This window comes from Tupaia chinensis, unplaced genomic scaffold, assembly GCF_000334495.1.
Source record: "Tupaia chinensis unplaced genomic scaffold, TupChi_1.0 Scaffold000285_1, whole genome shotgun sequence".
NCBI lineage: Eukaryota > Metazoa > Chordata > Mammalia > Scandentia > Tupaiidae > Tupaia > Tupaia belangeri.
Window position 1 is genome coordinate 571,167 of NW_006159769.1, and position 18,707 is coordinate 589,873.

Here is an 18,707-nt window from a genome sequence, read left to right on the forward strand (position 1 = left end):
AGTCTAAAAAAACAAAGAAATAAAAGAAAGAATAAAAAAGATAACAAGTGTTAGTGAAGAAGCAGAGAAAAGAGAATACTTATACACAGTTGGTGGGAATATAAATTGGTATAGCCACTATGGAAAACAGTATTGGGGGTTCACAAAATATTAAAAATAGAACTATCATATGGTACAGCAATACTACTACTGGATATGTATTTATAGAAATTAAAATCATTATCTCAAAGAGGTATCTGCATTTTCATGTTCACTGCACCATAATTAATCATTGCCAAGCTATAGAAGCTAAATGTCTGTTAACAGATAAGTACATAAAGAAAATGTGGCCAGGGACAATGGGGGAGGAAGATGGGACATAGCAGAGGGTGGGGGATGGGGAATCAGGGATGGCAAGACAAAGGGCAAAGTATGCAGGACGTAAGAATTGGAAAATTATTTGCTGAGAACATGTATGTGGATGTGCTTGACTGAGCCAATGCACAGTGTATTTTGGATGGAAAATTCATTTGTGTGTTGTGATGGTGTAAAGTGAATTAATAAAAAAAAAAAAAGCAACATGTGGTCTTTTGAATCTGGCATCCTCAATTTAGGACAATGCTCTTGCGTTCACTATGTTATAGCGTGGTTCGGTAATTCATTCCTGGGACCAGCAGATAGCATAACGGTTATGTTGCTGGACTCCCACATAGTCAACTGTGGTTTGAGTCCTGGACTCAGTGGCTTAAAACTCCTACTAGGCATGCGTGCATGTGTGCTCAAGATCCCAAGAGGAGAACAGGGGAGAAGGGACTGTGGTATGGTCATTCACCCTGGGGGGATCATTTCTTGCTTTATGTCTCTCTGTTTCTCCTATGAATGCACATGCCCTATACCAAAAATCTCTCTCTAAAAAAAATAATTCCTTTCCTTTGATTGCTGAATGGGATTTTGTGATTCTGACCTACATTTAGTTTATATATTCTCCCACTGATACAGATTTGGACTATTTCCAGATTTTGACTATTGCAAATAGGCTGCCATGGCCCAGGCACAGTGGCCCAGCAGAAGCACCTACTTTGTGATGCTGGAGGCCGTATAGAAGACTGGGATTCAGTTCTTGGGTTGACTAATACTTGCTAGGCACATAGGCATGTGCTGTGATCCTGGCTGGCAGGGAGGAAGATTAAAGTTTGAGACCTTGTGGAGAGTGATTTTTCTTTCTCTTTGTCTTGAAAGAGATACACTTAAAAAGAGTTGCCACCATGTACAAGTTCTACTGTAGCTGTAAATTTTCATTTTTTCTCTTGGGATAGTTAGGTTATAGAGTAGATACACATTTGACTCTTTTTCTTCTTCTGGTTTTGGCCATAGGGCATGTGTGCTCACTAGAGAGATACAGAGACAGTGAGAGGGAAAATGAGAAATCACCCCCCAGGGAGACAATCACAATCCCTTCTCCATTTCCTGTAGGGATTGTGAGTACCCACACACATGTGCCTGGCATGATGTTTTTAAGCCCTGGTCCAAACTGTGGTCAGCCATGTGGGAATCCAGAACTTTAACCACCATGCTACCTACTGGTCCCTGTATATTTGACTTAAAAAATAAGCTACCAAATGGTCTTCTATGGTAGATAAGATGGGTATACTACTTTCCATTCTCAACAGATCTCTGTAATCTAACACTTGGGATGACCAATCTTTCTAAATGGAGGCATCTAATTGGTTGGTTGTGTTATCTTATTACCATTTTAATTTGCATTTTACTAATAACTGATGATGTTGTACACCTTTTCCTGTACTATGTGTCTGTGTGTGTTTATATGTGTGTGTGTATGTGTGTGCATGTGTGTATATATTCATATTCTTTGGCGAAGTGTTCAAGTTTTTGCTCATTTTTTCTGTAAGATTATTTTGTTATTGGGTATTGAGTGCTCTTTATTTGTTCTGGATACAATATCAAATATATGCTTTGAAAATATTTGCTACTATTTTATAGGTTGTGTTTTTCATCTCTAAATGTCTTACTATTGTAAAATATGATTTTAAAAAGTACATTATTAAAAACAGGGGAAAACAAAAACAAAAAACAGACATTTTAATTATGATGATGTCCAATTTATCAAATGTTCTCTCAAAGATTGTAATTTAGGAGTCATATTATAGACATTTTCACTTTACTCAAAATCACAAGGATTTTCTCCCTTTTGTTTTCATGTACAAGCTTTACAGTTTTTAGGGTTTGAAATGAAGTCTATGATACATTTTGAGTTAAATTTTCTATGTTTCAAAGTTGCTTTGCCATATGGATATTTTATTGTTCTAGCACCTTTTGTTAAAAAGACTATACTTTCTTCACCAAATTACCTTTATACCTTTGCCAAAGATCACTTATACATATGTGCATGTGTCTATTTATGAACTGAATTTAGTTTTAACTATTTTTCTATCTTTACAGTACTACTCTGTCGATTATGATAAGGCTATACTAAATTTTGTAGTTAAGCAGTGTTAGTTCTCCAACTTCATTTTTCTCTTTTGAAGTTGTTTTAAGTATTCTATAAGTCCTTTTCATTTCCATGTGAATTTATAATCAGCTTGTCAATTTCTACAAAAAAGCTAAGTGGGATATTGATTGAAATTCTGTTAAATCTGTAGATCAATTTGGTGAATATCGACAGATTAATAATACTGAGTTTTCTGACCCATTAGCCTGATATATCTCCCCATTTATAAGATCTTTAATTCTCCTCAGCAATATTTTATAATTTTCAGTGTATAAATCTTTCATATCTTTTTTTTTTTTTTCTGAGAGGTTTTCGCTATAGGGCGCGTGCGCTCGCCAGAAAGACAGAGAGAGACAGAGAGACACAAAGCAAGAAATCACCCCCAGGGGGGATGGTCATGCCGCAATATCTTCTCCTCCATTCTCCTCTCGGGATCTTGAGCATGCACACACACGCGCCCAGCATGAGTTTTAAGCCACCGTGTCCGGGACACAAACCGCGGTCGACTACATGGGAGTTCAGTGACATAGCCATTACACTAACTACTGGCCCCTAAATCTTTCATATTTTGTCAGACTTATCACTAATTATTTTATTTTTATCTGATGCTAGGGTAAATTTATTTTTAATTTACATTTATTTATTTGTTTTTAGGTTTGCTGTAGGGTGCATGTACTCGCAGAAGAGAGAGAGGGGCAGAAGGAGTGAGAAATCACCCCTTAAGGAGGGATGGCCATGCCACAACATCTCCTTCATTCTCCTCTGGGAATTTTGGGCACTCATGTACATGTATCCAGTGCGTTTTTCAAATCACGAGTCTGGACCTTGAACCAGGATAATTCATCACCGGTACATAAAAATATGTTTTGTATGTTGATTTTGTATTCTTTAACTTTGCTAAACTTGTTTATTAGTTTTTAATATATTCCATCACATTTTTTATACAAAATATCATGTTGCTTATGAACAAAACCAATTTTATTTTTTCTTTTAAAGTTTAGACAGCTTTTATTTCCTTTTTTGGCCTTATTGAATTGTCTAGACTCTAGATAATGTTGACAAGAGATACTGAGAGTGAATGTTTTTGCCTCGTTTCTTACTGTTTCTTTGGGTGAAAACATTATTTTACATTAACTGTGATGATAACTGTTTTTGGGTTTTTTTTTTTAAAAGGTTTTCACTATAGGGCGCATGCGCTCGCCAGACAGAGAGAGACATAGAGACAGAAAGCGAGAAATCACCCCCGGGGCGGATGGTTATGCCGCAATCCCTTCTCCTCCATTCTCCTCTTGGGATCTTGGGCACACATGCACATGCGCCTGGCGTGACTTCTAAGTCACCGGGTCCAGGACGTGAACTGCGATCGACTACGTGGCAGTCCAGCGACATAGCCATTATGCTAACTGCTGGTTCCCGATGATAACTGTTAAGTATTTGTAGATGTTCTTTGTTAGGTTGAGTAATTTCCCATCTAGTCCTAGTTTGCTGAAATTTTAAAAATCAAGAATACATGTTGCATTTTGTCGAGTGCTTTATATGCATCCCTAGAGTTGGTCATATGGTGTTTTGTTTTTAGATAAACTAAAACTAAAATTATAAATAAAAAAATTAAATTAAAAAAATTTTAAATAAAAATTATGATGAATTACACTGTCTGCTTTTAGAATGATAAACCAACCTTGTATTCCTGGAATAAAGCTGGGCTGGTCATGCTGCCCTATTCCTGGTCCTGTATGAGCACTGGTCACAATTCCTCCTAATCTTTTTATGTGGTTCTCTTCCTAGTCTATGATGGCTTCCTCAAGTATATGTGGTAATCAGTATGCAACTCAATGCTCAAGGGGACTCTTGGAAGATCTCTCAAGTTATATCTCTCCATACTTTTCTCCTCTTTGGTGCTCTGCCTTGTGAACTCCATTCATCTTGCTTTTCCTCACTCTCGGCTCCATCTTCTATCTTGGGGAGACCACCTGATTCTACCTTGATCCCCTTTTCATTCTGTTGCCTAGAAACACCCTTAATTCAATAAACTGGGATGATTGTTAGGCTTATCTCATTTGTTTCTTATCTCTTGTTGGTCTCTCACTGTCCTTTGTGGTCTTATATTCATTGTCTTGAAAAGTATTGTTTCCAATTTTTATATATTTTTCATTCAGAAAGGTAAATTTGATCTCTGTTATTCTATCTTGGCTGGAAGCAGAAGTTGCTTCATCATCTCTTCCTCCTACTTCTTTTTCTCTCCTCTTTCTCTATGCCAGAGGGCAAGAGAGAGAGGAAGCAAGAAAGCTTCCTCTCTTGGGACCTGGTCACATCTCAATCCTTTTTCCTCCAATTCTCCATTCCATCAGGATCCTGAGCGTGTACACATGCATCCTGATTGCCTTTGAAGTCATTGGGGCTGGGATTCAAACCCTGTTAGTCATATAGGATCCAGCTTCTTCTGCATAGTGCTCAACTACTACACCATGGCACTGGCCTATATATCTTCTTTTTTTTTTTGAGAGGTTTTTGCTACAGGGCGCATGTGCTTGCCAGAAAGACAGAGAGAGAGACAGAGAGAGAGAGAGAGAGAGAAAGAGAGAGAGAGAGAGAGAAAGTGAGAAATCATCCCCCAGGGGGATGGCCACGATGCAATACCTTCTCCTCCATTCTCCTCTCGGGATCTTGGGCACGCATGCACATGCACCCAGCAGCAGTATAAGCCACTGGGTCCTGGACTCGAACCGTGGTCGACTACATGGGAGTTCGGTGAGATAGCCATTATGCTAAATGCTGGTCCTTGGCCTGTATATCTTCTTAACATACAAGTATTTAGGAGCCAACAAGTAGAATAATGATTAAGGTTCATGCCCCCATGGTTGACCACAGTTTGAGTCCTAGATCTGGAAGCTTGAGAATCATAACAGGCACATGCACATATGAGCCCAAAATCCCAATAGGAGAATGAAGTAGAAGAGATTGCAGCATGGCTATCCCCACTGTGGGCAGATGGTTTCTCACTTTCCCTTTCACTGTCTCTGGCTCTCTCCAGCAAGTGCACATGTTCCATCACAAAAGCCTAGAAAAACAAAAACAAACAAAAACAAAACAATAACATGGTTGCAACTAAAGTGTATGTATTGTTTTTTTTTTTTTTTTGAGGAAAACATTAGCAAATGTTTCTTTAATCAGTAGAGTGTATATGTATATACACATATGTACTATACATGAATACATCTAGATATATACACATATGTAAGTATCATAATTCTTTTTTATGTCTAGAAAATTTATTTATTTATTTTTTATTTTTTAATTTTTAAATTTTTATTATCATCATAATCTTCTTTATATTACATTGGATTACATATAACTTTACAGTGTATTACATTGCTTTTTCAAAAGGGAATGCCATGCATGTCCGTCAGTACAGAGACATTAATCTCCCCGCTTCAACATTCAATATTTTTTCTATGTTTTTCCCAATCATTATTATTATTATTATAGTTATTTTTTAAAACAGTCAATCACTATTTCTCATTTTGCTTATAAGAATACTTTACACATCATGCAATACTTCTCAGACCAATCCAGTTGAGAATACTGTACATGTCCTCATCAACAGGTAATAAGCCATATCTGTTTTTCACTAACGTCCTGCCTCTCTATTGTTCTCTTGCTATCTTTCTCTATCCTCTTCTCTTCACTTCCCCCATTCCACACTGTCCTATTCTCATTAAGTACCTTCACTGCTTTTATGTCCTCCAATTTTTCGCTCTCTACCATAGAGTGCGGATAGTCGGTATATATTGAGTGGATACATACAATATCTTTCTTTCATAGCCTGGCTTACTTCACTCAGCAATAGATCCTCCATATCTGACCACTTTCTATCAAATTCTAGGGTCTTGTTATTTTTTATTGCTGAGTAGTATTCCATAGTAAAGTGTATGTATTGTTTTATGTCCTAATAAATATTATATCTTAGACATTTGCCATACTTTTAAATTGTTTTATAATTTCCATTTTAATAGCTGCAAAATATTTCAGTGTGTCAAATTTATACATTAAAGAATGATTTATGTTCTATCTCTTTCCAAAACATAATTTCAAATGGCATGCTGACAAAAAGACCTACCAAAAAAGAGTAATACAGTATGAATTAAAAGAAAAAGCAAGACCAAGAAACATGAAAGAAATAATAATGCCAACTATGATAACATCTGTTATAAGTGAAAATAAAATGAGACTCTGGATATTAAGGCACTCAGATGTGCTAACTGTGCTTAGTTACATTATTCTCATCATCAGAATGAAAGGAGACTAAATAGAAACTAACAGTTTTTAAATGCCTACTATGTTCAATTTAGCAAAAAGTATAATAAATAATATTTTCAGTAAGTTTCTCCTCATCTTGTGATACTAGCCCTGGATCATAGAGCAGAAGACAGAATAGGCATTCAGATTTCCAGAAGTAAATCTGAGTGAACAATCTCTGGCACAGCAGAGACTCAGAGTCTAAAGCCTCCATTACACAGGCTACCTCCAGAAGTTAGACATTTTCCTTGCACTAAATTCCAAAAGAAATTTCTCCCATAAGGCCAGCCCCTTAGCACAGCAGTTAAGCATTATGTGTAGAAAGCCAGATCCCACATAGCTGACTTTAGTTTAAGCCTCAGCCTCAGAAGCTTGAAAATGATGCCACGTGTGTTTGCACACATGCCCCAAATCCTGATAGGATAGAGAAACAGAGGAGAAAGGATTACAGTGTGACCATGCCCCTGTGGGCAGGTGTGTGGGGGTGCTTTCTCTCTTGCTCAGTTTCTCAGAGAGAGCAAGCGATAGAGCACACACACCCTCTGGCCATTAAACAAACAAAAATAAAAGGGAAATTTGTCACATAGGCAATTTATTCAGATATCAGTGAGTGATCTCATGATCAATGCCATGACAACTTCATGCTAAATACAGAAGAGAGTTTAAGGGCTATTCTTTGCCATGGCTTTTGCTGGGCGGGACCACCCTTCATTTGAGGAGATTTTAAGAAAAGATAAATTGAGGGACCAGCAGTTAGTGTAATGGCTATGTCGCTGGACTCCCATGTAGTCAACTACCGTTTGAGTCCCAGACCCGGTGGCTTAAAACTCACGCCAGGCGCATGTGCATGCGTGCCCAAGATCCTGAGAGGAGAATGGAGGAGAAAGGATTGCAGTGTGGCCATCCTCCTCCCCCCGGGGGGTGATTTCTCACTTTCTGTCTCTCGGTTTCCCTCTTTTTGTCTGGTGAGCGCACGTGCCCTATAGCAAAAACCTCTCCAAAAAAAAAGAAAAGATACATTGAAATACGATAGATTATGTATGTACCTTTTTTTTTTTTTTTTTTTTTTTTTTTTGGGGGTTTTTTTTTATAGGGCATTGCCCCTTCCAGAGACAGAGAGACAGAAAGCAACAAATCACCCCCTAAGGGGGATGGCCATGCCGCAATCCCTTCTCCTCCATTCTCCTCTTGGGATCCTGGGCACGCACGCACACGCACCCAGCGTGAGTTTTAAGCCACCGGGTCCGGGACACGAACCGCGGTTGACTACTTGGGAGTCCAGCAACATATCCATTATGCTAACTGCTGGTCCCTTTATGTACCTTTTTTGAGATTTCCATTAGCCAAAGATAGAACTTAGTTTGAAGAAAGAATTGCCCTCCTCCAAATCTTCTTTCTCTGTTAACTACTCTTAGACAAGTTCTTGATAAGGTTCAGATAGTTCATATTTCACTGCTTTTGGTGAAGGTCTATTTAATATTTTTTTTCTTTCTTTTTTTGGAGAGGTTTTTGCTCTAGGACGCGTGTACTTGCCAGACAGACAGAGACAGACAGAGAGATAGAAAGTGAGAAATCACTCCCCAGAGGAGATGGCCTTGCCACAATCCCTCTCCTCAATTCTCCTCTTGGGATCTTGGGCACGCACGCACACGCCCCTGGTGTGAGTTTAAGCCACCAGGTCCGGGACTCAAACCGCGGTCGACTATGTTGGGAGTCCAGCGACATAGCCATTACGCTAACGGCTGGTCCCAAGGTCTATTTAATAATAGTTAAAAACCCTTCCTTACAGACTGTTTCTATCTTCCCTTGCAGTTTAAGTTTTGTCCATACTCTACTAAAACAAACTCAGGCCTCTTTGTGAAATGATTGTTGTCACTTGAGTTCCAGGGTTGTTCTTTTTTGGCCTCTTCTCAGTCAGCCTGTTACTTTTCCTCACAAACTCCCATGTTCTACCTACCTTTTAGGGTACTGTCATTGTACTTAATTAACATTTAGGCATTTTTATTGGTTCCAATTTAATATTATTGAGGACTGACTGCTATTAGTTTGATTCTTAGAGCTAGGAGAGTAAACAAGTTTGTATAATATCTAGTTCTGACATCAAGCTACTGCTTCTAGAAAGGGGATAATAAAGTGAATTTTAAAAAGGTAACATAAAAGTTATAAAACAAGTAAATACCTTATTTTTGAGATCTAGAGTTGTATAAACATAAATACTTTACCAGACTCAGTTTTTGTACTTCCCACACTTATTTGGCCGCTCCTGTCCTCCTGAGATTTTGCCATCTGCTCACTGGGGAGCCCACCTACTGCCATTGTGTTTTCAGCCTCTAGCACTGTCAGTTAGATGGCTGGAACTGCTGGCTGTCTCAGGGTTTAGAACAGAGTCCATCTTCTATCTCATGCGCTCAAGGAGGAACCTCAGCACTCCTTGGCCCAGGTTCTCTCTGGCTCATAAAGGCAAAGCTTCTCCTTCTGCATCTGGGCTCCGATGCTTTCCACAGCAACTTTGAGGAGTGGGAACATAACTCTTGAAAACAAGGAAGTTAAAGTCCTAAGGAGTCAATGTGACCAATGAGAATTAGCAAATGGCAGCACAGGCTGTTAGCTGTCTCCAAGCCTCTCCTAGATGGGCTGCCTAATGAATGGAGGGTCTATGCCTACTGGAAGCCCTTTCTCAGGACTCAAGGAATGGTGCTGCAGTCAGCTCTACACCACCTGGAGCCTGCTGTCACTGCCCTGCCGCACCTTTCCTGCTCTCTCAGTCTTGTTGCTTTGAGGTGGCAGCTCCCAATGTCTTCACATGAGAAATTTTCCATAGGCTTGGTATTTAAGAGACTCTGGGCTATGAATCAAGCAGACCTGGAGCAAGGCTTTCCAAGTCAAACAAACAAGCAAACAAAAGACAAACCATGAATGAAACTCTAAGAGAGGGAGACAGTTGTGCTGAGGGTTGACATGAAATCTCTTAGGCTTACCTCTTTGACCTGGGCATTTTCTGAGCTTCCCTTACCTGAGGCTGCTCCTGCTGGTCTCTCTCTCTCTAGTTCCTGCCACACCTGCTGGTTGAAAAGCTTCAATATTAACTTTTTTCATTGTCCATAGTCCATATAGAATCACAAAACAAAGTTCATAAAAAGATTCCTTGCTATCACTCAATTTCCAGCTCAAAAACTGCCTTGTTCTTAAAGTCAAAAGTAAACTCTCTTTTCTTTGTGGTATCTAAACTATTTTTAAAATTGTATCGACACTCTAATTTTACATACTTATGGGGTACAATTTAATGTTTCCGAACGTGTATACATTGCATAATGATCAATCAGGGTAATTTGCATATCCATCACTTAATGTATTTATTATCTGTGGTAGGAACATTCAAAACTTTCTCTTCGAGCAGTTTTGAAATATACAACTCCTTGTTAACTGTAGTCACCCTACTATGCAATAGAACACTAGAACTTATTTCTCCTATCTAACTTTAGCTTTGTACTTCTTGACCAGCCTTTTCTATACTTCCCTTGTTTTTTCCCTTATACAGTCTCTGGTAACCACTCTTCCACTATCTACTTCTGTGAGGTAAACCTTTCATATTTTACTTAAAAGTGAAATAATTTTTGGGCCCACAGGCAACGTGGTGGTTAAAGGGCACTGGATTCCCACATGGCCCACCGCAGTTCGAGTCCTGGACCTGGTGGCTTGCTTTCTCCCTTTCCTTCTCTCTTTCTCTGTGTATCTCTCTCTGGTGAAATTAAAAAATAATAATGGCAAATGGAATTAAATAAATGATTCTTTAAAAAAAAAGTGAAATAATTTAGTATTTGTCTTTCTGTGTCTGGATTATTTCACTTAATATAATGTGCTCTAGGTTTATCCATGTTGTCTCAAATAACAGGATTTCATTTTTCATAGCTAAATAGTATTCTATTTTGTAGATATACTGCACTTTCCTTATACATTCATTTATTGTTGAATGTTTAAGTTGATTTCAAGTCTTAGCTATTATAAATAATGCCACAATGAACATAGAAGTACAGATATATCTTTGATGTACTGGCTTCACTTCATTTCCATATATACCCAGTAGTGAGATTACTGGATCATATGATAATTCTTTTAGTTTTTGAGGAAACTTTGTCCCGCCTTCCATAATGGCTGTACTAATTTACATCCCCATTAATAGTGTATACGGATTCTCTTTTCTGTATATCCTCACTAACACTTGCTTTCTTTTGTCTTATTGGTAATAATCATTCTTACTGGAATGAGGAGGTACCTCAATAAGATTTTTATTTGCATTTCCCTAATGATTAGTGATGCTGAGCGTGTTTTCATGTATCAGTTGACATTTTGTATGTCTTATTTTGAGGAATGTTTATTGAGTTCTTTTGTCCACTTTTAAATTGTGTTATTTTTATTGTGTTTTATTTGCTTTTGTTGTTTAAGTTTCTTACAGATTCTGGGGACTGTCAGATTTATAGTTTGCAAATATTTCAAATATTTTTCCTATTCTGTAGGTTGTCTCTTTAGTGTGTTGCCTTCCTTTTGCTGTGAAAGTGATTTTTGGTTTGATGGAATTCCATTTATCTATTTTTGCTTTTGTTGCTTATATTTTTCAGGTCTTATGTAAAAGTAAATACTTGTCCAGCCAATATCATGTGGCATTTCTTCTGTTTTGTTTTTTTTCTAGAAGTTTCATATTTCCAGTCTTATATTTAATTCTTTAATCCATTTTGAGCTAATTTTTGTATATAGTGAGAGATAAGGACTTAGTCTCATCCTCTTTCATGTGGATGGATATTCAATTTTCCTAGCACCATTTGTTGAAAAGACTATCCTTTTCCTAATGTGTATTTTTGGCACCTTGTCAAAGATCAATCAAGTGTAGGTATGTGAATTTATTTCTGGGTTCTCTTTTCTATTCCATTTGTCTCTGTTTTATACCAGTACCATGCTGTTTTAGTTACTAAAGCTGTGTAATATATTTTGAAGTCAGGTAATGTGATACCTCTAGCTTTGTTCTTTTGACTAGTGTTGCTTTAACTATTTAGAGTCTTTTATGGCTTAACTGAGCTACAGATTTATATAATCTTTATCAAAATAGCAATGGCATGCCTCACAGAAATATAAACTATTTTTAAGCTACCTTAAAGCATTTCTCACATATTGCCTTATGCCATATATCATTCTTATGCATGTCTCAGTATTTCTCTACCCTACTCTGTCTTGCTCTGTAATTTCAGCATGTTAAAAAGGCCATTGCTAGGACCAGCAGATAATGTAATGGCTACATTGCTGGACTCCCATGTAGTCGACCGTGGTTCGAGTTCCAGACCCGGTGACTTAAACTCATGCCAGGCGTATGTGTGCATGTGTGCCCAAGGTCCTGAAAGGAGAATGGAGGAGAAGGGATTGTGGTGTGACCATTACCCTTGGGAGGTGATTCTCGCTTTCTGTCTCTCTGTCTGTTTCTGTCTTTCTGGCGGGTGCTCGTGCCCTATAGCAAAAACCTTTTAAAAAAAAAAAAAAAAAGCCATTGCTTTTAGCATGTGAAAGCAAACAAGGACAATGGCACTGTCTTACATCATAAATGAGTCTGGAATATATATCACCATTTCTTCAAGATTATAAGTTTCTTGAGTAGAGAGGTACACAGTAGATGCTCCAAAATATTAATTGAATACATTTAGAAATCTATTGTAGGACCAGCAAATGGCATAATGGTTACATTGCTGGACTCCCACATGGCTGACTGCAGTTCAAATCCCAGATCTTGTGTCTTGAAACTTACACCAGGCATGTGTATGTGTGCCCAAAATCCCAAGAGGAGAATGGAGGAGAAGGGATTGTGATGTGTTCATCCTCCCTCCGGGCTGATTTCTTGCATTCTGTTTCACTGTCTTTATCTCTCTGGCAAGTGCAGGTACCCTATAGCAAAAATCTCTTTTTTTCTCAAAAAAGAAGAAGAAGAAGAAAAGTGGGAAGAAAAAGAGAAATCTATTTGGAAGGTTAAGATTGGGTTTTAAAATATTATTATTATAGATTATAGATATGGTTCTTAAATCATTATTTTTGAATGGTAATATCAATATTGTTTCTTGAATATTGTTATGAAACTCACATTGTTATGACTGTTCTGACAGTTCTGGACAAGGTCACATTCTTGTGACTCAGATTTTGGTTTGAATCTCCAGGCACTTGATAGCAAGGAATGAGTTTCTTAGGGATTTCAGAGGTCAGTGGTATTAGAATTCAGTCACACAACATGGAATAAAGGTTCAAGCTCATTGAGCCACCATAGGAGAAACAATGAGAGAGGGATCTTTTCATTTATTTAGTGAACATTTTTAACGTTTATTTATTTCCCGAAAGAGTGGAAGATAGGGATCTTCAACAGGGACTCCTGCAGCAATCACCCCTCCCTCCAGCCTTTCCCTGACAGCTGGGATCACTAGTTCACACATGCATTGGTGGGTACAGGTTGTTCTGGGAACTAAACCGTGATCTTTCCTATGGCCTCCAGCATGGCAGAAAATTGTTTTACCACTGCAACTGGGCACCAGTGAATGTTTGTTAGCACTTACTGTCTACTAAGCTTTGCAATGATCAAATAAATACTTTTAGAAGTATAAATTACATGGAAACAACAGCTATACTTGTGCATAGGAACATTCAAAGGCTATTAATTACTTTCTCCCAATTTCTCATATAGAAAGTTGATTTCTGTGTTTCTACATTTCACACTGTCCAAATGCATTTTAAGGACATTTTGGAATCATTACAGGAGATGACAGGAAGAAGTCAGAAAACAACATGACAAACTATTACGAGAGTATTAGTAATCCATTTTTTAGTTGAATTTACGCACTCTGTAAGAAGAAATAAGCTTGGCTGTGCTCACAAAAAGATGCCTTAATTTTTGTAAATCTTTGGCTCTGGAAAGCCTTTTGAGCCACTAATTATGTAACGAGACTGGGCAGGCTTCTTTAATTTTTTTTTTTTTCCCATTGACATCTTGCAGGGAAAATACTGCATGATATGATTTTCAAGGCTAATTTGCCTTTTTGTCTTAAGCAATGTCCTTTGCTACAAATTAGCCTCCCTGCCTTGGGGAGGCTCCTTCAAAATTCCTAACAGGCAGCCCTGTGGAGAGATGGGAAGAAGGGAAGGGAGGGAGAAAGGGCGGGAGGAAGGGAGGGAGAGAGAGGTAGAGGGTGTCTGTATGCGGCGTACATGTGGTACAGGCAGGGAGATCAGAACGCTCACAGAACAGGCAGTGTAATTCCATGTTGCTCGCAAGTATGTTAGCCCTTCAGGGAACTGAGCTTGCCAGTCTACTTGCTGAAGAAAAGTAGATTTGGGGAAGGTGGAAGGGGTCAATTCATAAGTGACTTCTTCCTTGGTTATGATAAGGGCACTTTCTGATCTCCAGTGACTGCTGGTGCCTCATGGCCAGACTCAGCTTGCTCACTCCCAGATATTTGATTTTGCTAAAGGGACACACCTATCTGCAGGAAAGAAGACACTGACCAGATTGCAAGCGGTAGGTTGTGACATTCAGCGTGTTTATGCAGCAGAATTGCTGAGAGATGCAGAGAGGGGGGGGGAGGTTGCTCGGGCTGGTTGATTTATCTGCAATAGGGAATGTTTTATTTTAATTGTCAGTTAAAAGAAGAATTGCTGCCTAAGCTAAGGTAGCAATTGAAACATTCTGTGCCTGAGCTTTTACTTTCATGTTTGATGTGGTTTCGTTCTGTACGTGTGTGCAGCTTAGTGAAGCTAGGGAGGGCTCACCTTTAAATAACCTGCAGCTTCCTATTTTCCTTCTTTTTTTTTTTTCTTATGCATCATCCCTACCCATCTTCCCAACATCGTCTTGCCCTCCTCCCCACCCCATGAGAAATATGGCCTGCTTTCACCTTGAGCCTTTTGCACCCTAAGTGGATTTCTGACTGCTTTGCTGTAGGTGCTTGTGGATGCTTTGCAGCCCCGAGGCCCAGGCGGACTGACTCGGCAGGAGTGTTTGTGCATGGGAATCGGAGACCATGGCAGTGCAGCTGGTGCCGGACTCTGCTCTCAGCCTGCTGATGGTGAGTGCTCCAGGAGGAGGTGGGGCCCAGGCAGCACCTCCCCTGCACCATGGCTGCTGCTGCTGAGGCTGCAATGGCTGCAGACATGTGAAACATTGCTCTGTTTTATCCTGCAGGCTCTTTGGAAATGATTTCTTGGGTCAGAGTATCAGCATGACAAAGCATTCACAGGCAAAAGAAGCCTTAGATTTGCCATTTTTGAAACTTGTTGCTGGATGCTATTTTGAGAGACGGTGCTTGCAAACAGGTGCTAAGAGCCCCTTGAAATAGATTGCTGAGATGCCTCTCCCATCCTGCTCAGCACCCTGTCCCCCTTGTCTTTGAATTCTAAATAGAGTAAATCATGTTTGCATTTTCATATCTTCTCAAGGCAACCGTGGAATTTTCTGTTCACAGGCTGATTGAATAGGGTCTTCATCTAGGTGCCCAGGTGTCTGATCAGATTTCCCTGTAGGAGTGGCAGAGGAGTTCTGTGTGGCCTTTGTGACATTTGAGCTTCTGAGCTAGGGGAAATCACTTCCCAAGTACAAGTGACAGGGAAACACTGGCAGGCCGGGTCCAGGCATTTATCCGTGTGTAAACTGCTGCCCTGCTTTGCGCTGCTGTGTGATTTCATCACGTTAATAAGGCCATTGCTTTTTGCATGTTAAGACAAATGAGGACAGTGGCACTATCTTGTTTTAGCCTGATTGACTTTGTGCCTGATACTAGGTTCACAGTTTGCGTTTATTGTCATCTAGCCCCCTCCCTTCTCCTCTACCAAGTAGCTCACACACCAGAGCAATGCTGTCAGAAGTAGCCTGCGTCAGGCTTGCTGTGGGAAGTTGCTCACACTTACAAGGCAGAGCTTGAACAAAGCAGAGTGCTCCTGTTGTGTATATTGATCTGTGTTTTCTGACAGAGAGGGGGAAAATACATCTTTTTGAGGCCCGATGAGTTTATTAAAGTGACTTCCAAGAGTGGCTAGTGGTAAGCCTACCACTTGGGGTGACTAGCCAGGTCACCCCAAGAGGGACAGAGAACTTGATTTGTTGTTACTCTAAATGTCATTTGGTCCAGACTCATTTGAATTGCCTAAAATCTCTTAGGCCTCTGCTGACTTCTGATTTCACAGGAGGAGAAGGATTAGAAGGAATGAAAGTCATTTTCGGGAGAAATTACCATTTGCTTGTCTTCCTTCCTTCAATAATTCTATTGTCTGATGACTCTTCGTCTTCCATTGTCTAATTCTGGTCACATAAGTGAGTGGTAAAGGCTCTGAATATTTGGGATGGTAACTGGCACTAAAATGGACCAGGAGACTTGTGGGAACATAGGAGTCAGGATTATATGCATAAATCTATAGGCACATACTCACATGTGTGCATGCACGATATTGTCTGATGTGGTTTAATAGACAAAAGTTCTGCATCATAGTAGTGTAGAGAAAAAAATTTCTTGAAGAATATTTTCAGGGAGAGCTAGGCCTGCTTGCCTCAGCCTTTTGCCGAACTTAGATCTGTGTGTGTTTTATTCCAAGGCCCTAAGGATAAATCCTTGGTACCCATACAGAATGCAGCTTGGCATCCTGATTCAGCTCTTCCTGTGACACACAAGCATGCGCACACACACACACACACACACACGCACACACACACACACACACACAGGTTCTCCTATTCCCAAGCCCTCCAAATATTATGGTTGCTGTCCTGGCAATCCCTGCAGTCAGACTTTATCCTCCATTTGTCAGTGGCCTGTGCCCTCAGATCTCTCCCTAGCATTCACCTCCTGCCTGGATTAAAGGATTGTGTTTGCGTCTCTCAGAAGTTGAAGGAAACAGCTCTTGACACTGTGATGGACCATTGGATTAGAACACCCTGGAGCACTGTGCGTAATTGGAGTCAATGCACATTTTCTGGTTCACATTTGGTTCAGAGAAATTTTTCCCTATGGACTCTGGTGCCTTTTTCTTTTCCAAGGGTAAACCCCAAAGTAATTGCTTCTCTGACATGTTGTATGACGAGTCTCAAAATTTATAAGCAATTCGAGGGGGGAAAATAGGAAGAAAAAAAGCTGTTTAGTAGAGTTGTGTTGGCTATGAGTTCAGGAAGAAAGCTATTAATATTTTTATTAATCAGCTCATCAATCAGCCTGTCCATTCTCAGTATTTACTGAGTGTCTGCTCACTGAGGAAAGGAACAGGTTGAAACAGCAAGAGCCAGAGCTCATAAACACACACTTTGTGGGGAGGTAGATATTAAGTTGGCTGATTCTGACTCATCCCAGTTCTGATTTTGTGCTATAGAATCATTAAGCTACAGGAGACCAGGAAGATCATTTGACTTTGTCCTTTGCTTTTGGACAAAAAGGCAGCCAGAGGTTAGATCCAGGGTGGGTACTAAATGACGCAGGGAAGATCACGTTTAATTGGTTCTGGAAGCAGTCATAGAGACTGGAGGGTTGGAGCGCCCTGTGTTCTGTTCCCAACTTTGCCACTCATTAGGTAATCTTGGGTACATTGCTTCCTCTCTCTGTAGTTATGCCTTTTGCTACCTGTGAGGGTTGTACTCAACTCTAGAATCCCTCAAGTTTGATCAAACACAATTTAAGATTTCAAGCAATGGTGTCTAGAACAGAGGTGCTGGATAGCTAAATTAAATATTTTATTCAGCATTCTGTCTTTATTTCCAACCTTGCATATGAACACTGTTGCTTTTAAAGTGGTGGAATTTGGGAACCAGTGGATGTTATAATGGTTACGTCACTGAACTCCCGTGTAGTTGACAATGGTTCAAATCCCGGTCCCAATGACTTAAAACTCAAGCTGGGTATATGTACATAAGAGCCCCAAATCCCAAGAGGACACTGGAGGAGAAGGGATTGCAGCATGGCCATCCCCCTGGGGGGTGATTTCTCACTTTCTGCCTCTCTGTCTCTCTGGTGAGCACATGTGCCCTATAGCAAAAAATCCCTCTCTAAAAACAATAAAAATACAGGGGCCGACAGGTGGCATGGTGATTAAAGGCACTTTGACTCCTACATGGACAACCATGGTTCAAGTTCTGGACCTGGTGACTTCCTTTTTCACTTCCCCACTCTCCTCTGTCTCTCTCTGTTGAACTGGAAAATAATAATAAATGAAATAAAATAAAATAATTCTTTTTTAAAAAAGATTTATTTATTTATCTTAATTCCACTTTTTAGTATTTAATCTGATCAGAGAGAGAGAGAGAGACTGAGAAAGGGAGATGGAGAAAGCAAGCCACCAGGTCCAGGACTTGAACTGCAGTTGGCCATATGGGAATCCAGCATCCTTAGCCACCATGCCACCTCATGGCCCAAAAATAAAATAATTCTTAACAAAACAAAACAAAAAACCAAAAAGTAGTGGAATTTGTTTCTATCTCTATGAATTTTATGCCTGAACACGTATGTTTCATATGATTAGCTAAGATTGGTGATCATTAGGATTCATTCATACTCTGCCATCAGGAATCCTACCCCAAAGGAGTCTCATTTATTCCACTGGACAGAAGTCAGCAAGTAATCTTTGAATACTGCCTAAGGGACCTTTCCAAGATGGCCCTGAGTTTCAGTCATCGAGGAGGAGCCCTGAGTTCTAGCATGCCCTGACTGTCTTGAAGCAGGAGGACTTCACTGATTCGTTTGGTGGAGAATTAGCAGTGGAGGGTAGTGAGTGTCCATGCACAATGAAAGCCTTCAAACAACCAAGGAAGGGTTGGTTCCAAGAGAAGACAGATGCTGGGGTTGGAGACTGCGCCTCATATACCCTCGAAAAGGTCACATTCCCCATCTTTGCAGGAAGCTGGGGAAACAAGAGAAGTTAGTGCTGT